Below are 9,155 nucleotides of genomic sequence, written 5' to 3' on the forward strand. Positions count from 1 at the left end.
TATTGTAATTATCGATAGGATTGTTAAATCTGTGGTAGATAGGTAAACATGAACTACTTTTCACGAGATAATTTTTTTGATAATAAAGACTATTATTTAGGTAAATTACAACAAAATTACTTGGCTTCTTTCTTTTTCCATTTGCAGTCTTTGACGTTGGATTGTCACTTGAAGATGGTATTAATCTCTTATCTTAATTGTAGATTTTATACAAAAATTTTTCAATAGGATCTAATATGTTATCCTCAGATAAGAAAAACTGGGTGATTATTATAAGTGTCGAGAACTATATATATAGATTTATTTCTATCAATTGCTATCGCATTCAGCATTCTATCTTAATTGGTACAATTTGGATATTGATCGTTTTTATTAGCTACCCCCATAGCAAGATCGCACCGGAGCCCTTTGATATATATGGTAAAAATATTATAATAAATAAATCCTCCAATCATTTTATTCTTGATTCTGTGCATTCATCTGATTCTCTAGAAACTTATTTTTTTTAAGGTTTCACTTCGAACACATGTGATCTGCGCACAATATTTTTTTTTATATATAAATAATAAAATGGATTTTTGGAAAATTAAATGTAAATGTAGAATCTTTGACTATGGATCAGGAATTACAGAAACCACCTCGCGGTGAGACTTTAATCGGTATTGATCGGGGTATACAACATCGCTTATCTTAACATTCAACGACCATCGACTTTTTATTGGACATCGATATAAGAATCTGAATTAAAGAAATCATTGAAATATTAATTACTGTCGTGATCTTGACTTGTAAACAACTACCATTTTTAATAAACATACTTTTGTACCAGTTGATCATCCACCGGACGCATAATATAACTCTAGCGTGATCTTCCTAAATTTAAATGTAAACTTTGTTACAAAAATAATGCTTAGCCAATGTGACTGTGTAATATTATAATAGTTTACATGTTTAATTAATGTTCTCTTTTTTCCTTCTTCTGACACATCGTTTTTTTTGAAATAATGAAAATAAACACTTTGTTCTTTTATTCAAATAACTTGGAAAAATATGTAAATGTATGCATATTTGAAATAAACGTTTAAAGTGTATATAAATAGATAGTTTTAATAATTTTAGTAATCAAGTACTGTACTAATCTGTAAAAAAATAAAAATATAATCTATTATTTAATTATTTAATATGAAAATTCGTAACACATACAAATCTTAAGAAGTTTCACTTGAGTCGCCTTGAAATTCTAAGCGTTTTTCTTTCTAACGATATTTTTTAATCTAAATAACTAGTCTTGACAATCTATTACAACATGTGTTACTAATATTGAAAGCACGGAACCAGATACCAATAGGGCGATGGACAAAGGAAAATAACTAGCAAATACGAATGGAAAGAAAAGGAAAGATTATTTTCGGAAATACGCCGCTAAGAGTCGTTATGTTCTCTGATGTCTAGAGACTCTTTAGGAGAGACGCGCCATACATATTACTGGACTGAAAATTTGGGGGGACTGCTTCCGAGGCAACGCGCAGCCATGTTTATCTTTAGTATGTATTAACGGCTGTGGTTAGTTTATGTTTGGAATACTTATAGTTTTTATTGTGATATTTATATTTAATTGCTTTTTTTTTTCTTTTTTAGTAGTTTTCTGTAAGTGTAAGTTTAATTTACTTATTTAATAATTACAAGTATAAATGTACAAACCTAACCTATAACTTATCGTTTGCTTACAGACCTATTGTCTTTTATCAAATCAAACTTAATTGAATCTTTCTTATTGAATTTATAATAATTTTTGTGTGTAACCTATTCTATTTTAATATAAATTTATAATTATCATTAAATATTGTTTTATTTTTTTTTTGTATTTGATGCAATTCGTTATTTCATAATTATTTCAATGTTTGAATATTTCGCGCGCAATCTCGTGACTACATGAGATCCTGTCCCCCAGCAATCTACATGGTGCGTCCCTCTTATAGGGTTTCTACTGATGTCAGGTTTATAACGTCATATTTTTCAATGACAATTGTTAACAATACTGCATCATTAGCAATTGTATTAATGTTTTTTTAATCTATAAAAAGTAATATTTATTTCAAAATGGTAAATAAATTCATAGGTGTATAAGTGGACAAGTCAAGGATCGTAATAAGAATGCTTAATTAAATCGGAGAAATACGTCTGTACTTACTGTACTACAAGTAATATAACTTTAATTGATAGTTATAATTACTAATATAAAAAAATGATATTTCGTTTGTTTTTCTTCGTTATCGATTAATGCTATTTTCATTTACCAACCGAAACATCGATAATTTTCGAAACCAGATCCGGACGTTATCATCCGCGATAAATTATATTTCATTAAATTATTTTTTGTTTACCATTTTAGGAGCTTTTCTAATTATTGATGGTATTAAACCTTTTAATAATTAGAAAAAAATAGCTTCGACGTTTAGAAAGAAAATAAATTTTCTTATTTGAAATACGAGTTTTGACTAGGAATAGGAATGACTTTTTCATCATAGATGATTAACAAGATATGAATGGTTGTTTAAGAATATATTTACAGCTACTTATAGTTTTTTAAATTTATTTAATAAAATTCTATACCAAATTACAAAGTCAAAGTTACGTATGTTCTCTTTTATAAAGAGATGATAAAGAGGTGAGCGAGCATAGGGGTTTTACCGGTAGTCCCGTTCAAAAATAATTAATAAACTATATATGGCGTGTTTTTGACCGGGACTACCGGTTGACCTTAAATGATGCTAATATGATGTGATGATAACTGCGCTATCTATCACGAAAACGATTTAACGTACAAAAAAATTTTTGTAACAAAAGTTCTAATAAATTTAATCCTCTAAAATATTAATACCAAATACAAATAGCGAATAACCCATAGGATACGAGATATTTGTAAAAAATGGGCAATAAATCGAGTTTTTTCACCTTTGAGTTAATAGAAGCGTGCACCTTACCATATGTAGGTTTTGAGACAACTTTTAGAATGTCAAAATACAAGTTTATACGAATTTATAGCTCAGTATCTAAAATTCCAGGATTCTTCTCTAATTTGACTGGACTAGAAAGTTTGTCAATACCGGAATCCATAGAAAAAATACAGGATATCGTATTGATAAATCGTCGAGTGACTGAAAGAGATTTAGTAAAAGCCCTAGACATCTCATTGGATAGTGTAATCAATATTTTGACTGAAGTATTGGGTTTTTAAAAGCTGTGTTCACAATGGATGACGTATTTGCTAACAAAGGAACAAAAACAGATTCGAATGCAACTTTTTTTAGCAACATTTAGAGCGTTTTCGAAAGAATAAAGTGGCTTTTGAGCGTCGATTCAACACAATGGATGAGACTTGGATCTATCACCATGATCCTGAATCAAAACAAGAGGCTAAAGAGTGGTATCAAAGTGATTCTTTGGCTCCGAAACGAGTTCGTGTCCAAAAATCAGCCAAGAAGGTGTTAGCATCAGTATTTTGGGATGCGAAAGGAATTTTGTTTGTGGATTACTTGCAAACTGGTAAAACAATAAATTATGAATATTATTGTAACCTTTTAGACCAGCTAAAGGAAAAAATTCGTTAAAGAAGATCCGGTTTGCAGAAAAAAATCCTTTTTCATCAGTACAATGCACTGTGTCACAGGAGCATTTTGACAATAGCTAAAATCCATGAATTAAATATCGAATTGTTGGATCATCCACCGTATTCACCAGATTTAGCCCTTAGCGACTTTTATCGGTTTCCAGACCTAAAAAAATCATGCGTGGAAAGCGTTTTTCTTCAAATGATGAGGTCATAACAGCTGTGGAAGCGTATTTTGCAGCCCTTCCAGATTCTTACTTCAGAGATGGAATTTATAAATTAGAATCTCATTGGGACAAGCGTATTGATGTTCAGGGAGACTATACTAAATAATAAAGTTTATTTCAAACCTTAAAATTGTGTTTTTCTTATCGAACCGCAAAACTTATTGAACAGCCTTGTACGTAAACAAAAAAAAATTGAAGATAGCAAGAATAAAAAAGAAAAATAAGAAAATAGTTTACAAGATTTCAAGTCATGTATGTGTGAAATATTTCAAATCACGGTACTACTTAAAGTGTGACTTCACAGGTCGTACACCAAAACCTTGCTCCCTTGCATTTTCCATTTTCAATTTTAGAAATTTTGCTAGCAATTATCAAATGTCTATTACCTGAAAAATGCAAAAATTTGCAAAGAAGTCAAAACTTTTCTGCAGTCTACACTTTACTAAAAAAGGTGTTGATACACTTTCTCGTTTCAAAAAATACATTTGTAGTGTTGGCTTTCTGATGATACCCTGCAATATCAACATTGCGATAAAAAATCTCATTTCGTTATAATTTGTCGAATACTAATCCTTCATTCTTAACCGTGGCTTTAACTTATGATTTTCAAGATATTTTTGTGCATACAAAATCGTTTATTCCACAATGATGGATATGAATTTACTACCTAAAAATTTATCCAAATGAAATAAACACTTTTTGAAGGGAAAACTTCTTTAGAATAGGAGTGATCTGAAAATTAAATAAACAGAAACGCAGCTATGTAACGGCTGCTATACTAAATAACGAGAGACAAAGAGAAAAACATATAGGATTGAGCCGGCGAGAAAGAGACGGAATATGGCTATACAGTTTTTCCTATTCTCGGCCTCCTCTTTATGCTATGCTTCGTAGTAATCGCTCCTGGTTGCATATGTGTGCGTTTGTGTGCGGCTGAATACTACAAAGCGAGGGCACGTATTCTTTTGATACTCGAAATGTTTGTAGATAAGAGCGATAGAAGGGTAGAAGAATAAACATAGATAAGCACGTAGATATGCGACAAAAGTATAAGGTCCAAACGAACCGACGGTCGAAATAAAGAAAGAAGGTGAGTAGTCTGTTTTTATTTTACTAAACGTGTCATTTCTTTTCTGTTTAAAAATGTTTCTATTTTATTGAAAAATTAGTAATAAATTCTTTATTTCGCAAATATTATAATAAATAATTATGAAGTACATAGAATATATAATAAATATACTGTCTGAAATATTAAAAAAAAAAAAAGGATTACCAGATACATCAGAGAAAAAGAATTAGAGAATACTGTGGAATAAATTAGGAGCTGCTTACTAACTTGGTTCAAAAGCAAGTAAATTACTGTCACATTTTTATATTTTGCTTCTTCATAAAATATATTTGATGCATAAAGACAAAATATGTATATTAAATTTGATTTTTATATGTTTTTGTGAAAAATATCCAAAAAAAGATGCATATATGCATATATGAAAATTATATTATAAATTGTAATGTTTGCATATTTAAGAAACTTATACTAATTTTTCCAGAAAAAAAAATTTTTACCCAGTAAACACAATTACATCAAAATGACGTCAAAATGATTTTGCGCTATGTCAGGATTTACGTAAGAAATAAGTCAGATATGAGTCACATGTGACTCATTATTTCACACTTATTGACGTAAGACTTTTACGTAATAAATATGACGTTAAGCTGACCTGACAAAACAAAAAACAAAAAAGCAATGATGTCATAAAGATGTCTAGTTGTTGCCGAATTTCTTACCAGTATATGAGACGTTTAATTTTTTTTTCACCCCCGGGATTTGAACTCGGGAACAAACGATTACTGGATGGACATTACTACTGGATGGTGATTTGCCTCACTGAGCCATGCGAACTTGTGCTAATATCCATTATATTACTAATCCATATATAATTAATAATATTATTAATTATAATTAATAAATAATATTAAATAATAAAATATAACATAAATTATTAATATAAATTATAATTAACATGTTCCGTGCCACGTGTACCACCGGCGGTACAATAACCATTAAACATATTTATTTAATGCACTGAAAATATATACTTGTAAGGTGATTTACCGTCACCGTTTTTTTAAATATATATATGTGGGGTGCGAGAATGTGAGTGAGAACACTTAAGCATGAGTGGGCCAGAGAGTACTTATCGGATATAGTTAGGCAAAGGATAAACTATGTAATATAAACAGCCGAATAACGATAGAAAGAGCGTCACCCAAGAAAGTAAATTAAAGAAAAGAAACCAAGAGGCAGTCATCGTTTAGTAGCCGAGCAAAGAAGGCGTTTTACCATCACTGTATTTTTACTTCTTTATATTAAATATATTGCATATCCGTGAAGAGAGGTTTTTCTTTCTACATCAACCTATTAATAACACCGCGGAATTCTTTCCTTTTTACTCGTTAGATATCCTTTAGGAAGACTAACAGGAGAAGGGGAATCCCACATTTGGGGGCTCGCAGCCGGGATTATAGAAAGAAAATAGGTCTCACGATTGCAATATAAAGTCGTGTAAAGCTGTTTTAAGTTGTAAAGTTGTGTTACGGTTCCCAACAGTGTGAATCCGATTGAAAAGTTGAAGAAGGGCGTTGCGCGTAAAAGTGGACCACGCGTGAATGCTAGATTAAAAGTTGCATAGTAATCGGTAGTGTTGGTGTAACAGTAAGATAGTAAGACGGTAGTAAGCGTTAAAAGTAAGTAAAGAGGCTAGAACGATGGCTCAAGTTAAGGTAACATATGAAACAAAGGAGAGAGAAGAAGAGAGTGGATGTGAAGAGTTGGATGAAACGATCGTCGAAGGCACATCACGAGGAAGACGAAAGCCGGAACAGAAAGGCAAAGGTAAAAATAAAGTAGCTGAAGAAGAGGAAGAAGAAGAAATAATTAATTACACAAGTGAACAGATTGATTCAATGAAGTTGATAGAGTTAAAGAATGCAGTAAAGAAATTAGGATTATCTACAGTGAGTAACAAACAGACGCTTAGAGATCGCTTAAAAGACGCGATGGGGATTAAAGAAAGTGAAGACGAGAAAGAAGAATCCGAATTCGAAAGTGAACGAGAAGAAGGATCGCATAGATATTCACAAAACAACAGAAGAGCGGTTGAGGCCACCACGCAGCGATTAGCTTCGTTCACCATAAGGGATGTAGAAGACAGCCTATCATACTTCAGCGGAGACGATATGCTACCAGTAGATCAGTGGATCAACGACTTTGAAGATACCAGTGCAGTATTGGGTTGGAACGAGTTGCAAAAGTTTGTGTACGGAAAGCGTATGCTGAAGGGATCAGCAAGGCAGTTCATCACCTTCGAAAAAGAAATTAAGTCATGGAACAGTTTAAAGCGTAGTTTACTTAAAGAATTTAAAACCGAGGTAAATCAGGCAACGATTCATTCGCAATTATTTAAGCGCAGGCAACAACCAAACGAAAGTAGTCGTAAGTACATTTACAGTATGCGAGAAATCGCGAATCAAGGCAATGTCGATGAAATAGCTCTTATACAATATATAGCAAACGGTTTACAAGGCGATCGTCGCGATAAGGCGGTTTTGTATGGGTCACGAACGCTCACAGAGCTAAAAAGCAATATCGAAATATTCGAGAAAATAAAAGAAGGTATTGGACAAGGGATGCGAGATAGAAAGGGGGGACAAAGAAACGTGGCAACGGCGCGCGTTAATTCGTCACCAACGGTAAAAAGAGATGGTTGTTACGGATGTGGCTCGATAGAACATAGGTTTCGTGCATGCCCAGATAGAAACAAGGGACGCAAATGTTTTAAATGTAATGACTTCGGACACATAGCACCTTATTGTGATAAGTCGAGTCAACCAGCGAAAAATGTAACGAGCGTCAATTGTCTCCACACTTTTACGGATAGAATTGCGATTAAAATAAATGGTTTATTTGTATATGCGTTATTAGATACAGGAAGCGAAGTAAACTTAATCAATTCAGAGATATATAATAAGATAGGGAAACCAGCGTTATGTGAAACCGCTCGACGATTTACAGGATTAGGTAACGCGATAATCAAGCCGATAGGGAAATTTGAAGCAAATATCGATATCGAAGGCGATAAGTATGCGACGGATGTATTTGTAGTGGGTCCTTCAGATATGTGTGACGAAGTTCTTTTAGGAAAAGAACTATTAAGAGAGTTGGACGTTCGTATAAATAAAGGGCGGATAAAAATACAACGATCGGACGAAAGATCTAGCGATACGACTAAGAATGAATCGATCAAGACAAGCGAATATGGTAGCTGCGATAAGAGTGAGAATGCAACATGTACAGACGATAAGAGCGCAGACAAGGAAGTCGAAAGCATTAGTGCAATGATGAGAATAAGTTATGTAGATACGAATGAAATCGAGGTAAAGATGCCATATAAGACGCGTGTAGAGAAATTAATACAGAATTATGAACCGAATGCTAGAATAGATGCCCGAACGGAGACTAAAATAACATTAACAGATAGTATTCCAATTTGTTCCAAGCCGAGGAGATTAGCTCCGAAAGAAAAGAATATAGTAGCACAGCAGATAGATGAGTGGTTAAACGAAAGGATAATTCGACCAAGTACGAGCGAATATAGTAGTCCGGTAGTGGTAGTACCAAAGAAAGACGGAACGTATAGAGTTTTTGTTGATTTTCGTAGATTAAATGCAAAGATAATAAGGGATCGATTTCCAATGCCATTAATCGAGGATTGTATCGATGCGTTGACACGGGCGAAGGTGTTCTCGATAATTGATCTTAAGAATGGATTTTTTCATGTTAGAATCGCGGAAGATAGTCGTAAGTTCACTTCATTTGTTACTCAAGACGGTCAATTTGAATTCCTTAAAACACCTTTTGGATTATGCAATAACCCTACTAGTTTTCTAAGATTTGTTGATGAGGTCTTTGGCGATTTAGTAAGAAGAAAAGTAGTGATAACGTATATGGATGATCTTATTATCCCAGGTGTTGATAACGAGGAGGCGTATGAAAGGTTAGAAGAAACATTGAAAGTTGCAGCGCGAAGTGGATTAATTATAAATTGGAAGAAATGCAAATTCCTTCAGGAGACAATCGAATTTTTAGGTCACATAATACAGGATGGGAATATCCGCCCATCACCAGCGAAGATAAAGGCAGTACAACATTTTCCGGAACCAAGAAATAAAAAGCAGGTGCAGAGTTTTTAGGATTAACAGGATATTTCCGTAAATTCATTAAAGATTATGCAAAGATAGCAAGGTCATTATCAGAT

This window comes from Polistes dominula, unplaced genomic scaffold (genome assembly GCF_049000335.1).
Source record: "Polistes dominula isolate Pdom_NZ unplaced genomic scaffold, Pdom_raw_medaka contig_26, whole genome shotgun sequence".
Classification (NCBI taxonomy): Eukaryota; Metazoa; Arthropoda; class Insecta; order Hymenoptera; family Vespidae; genus Polistes; species Polistes dominula.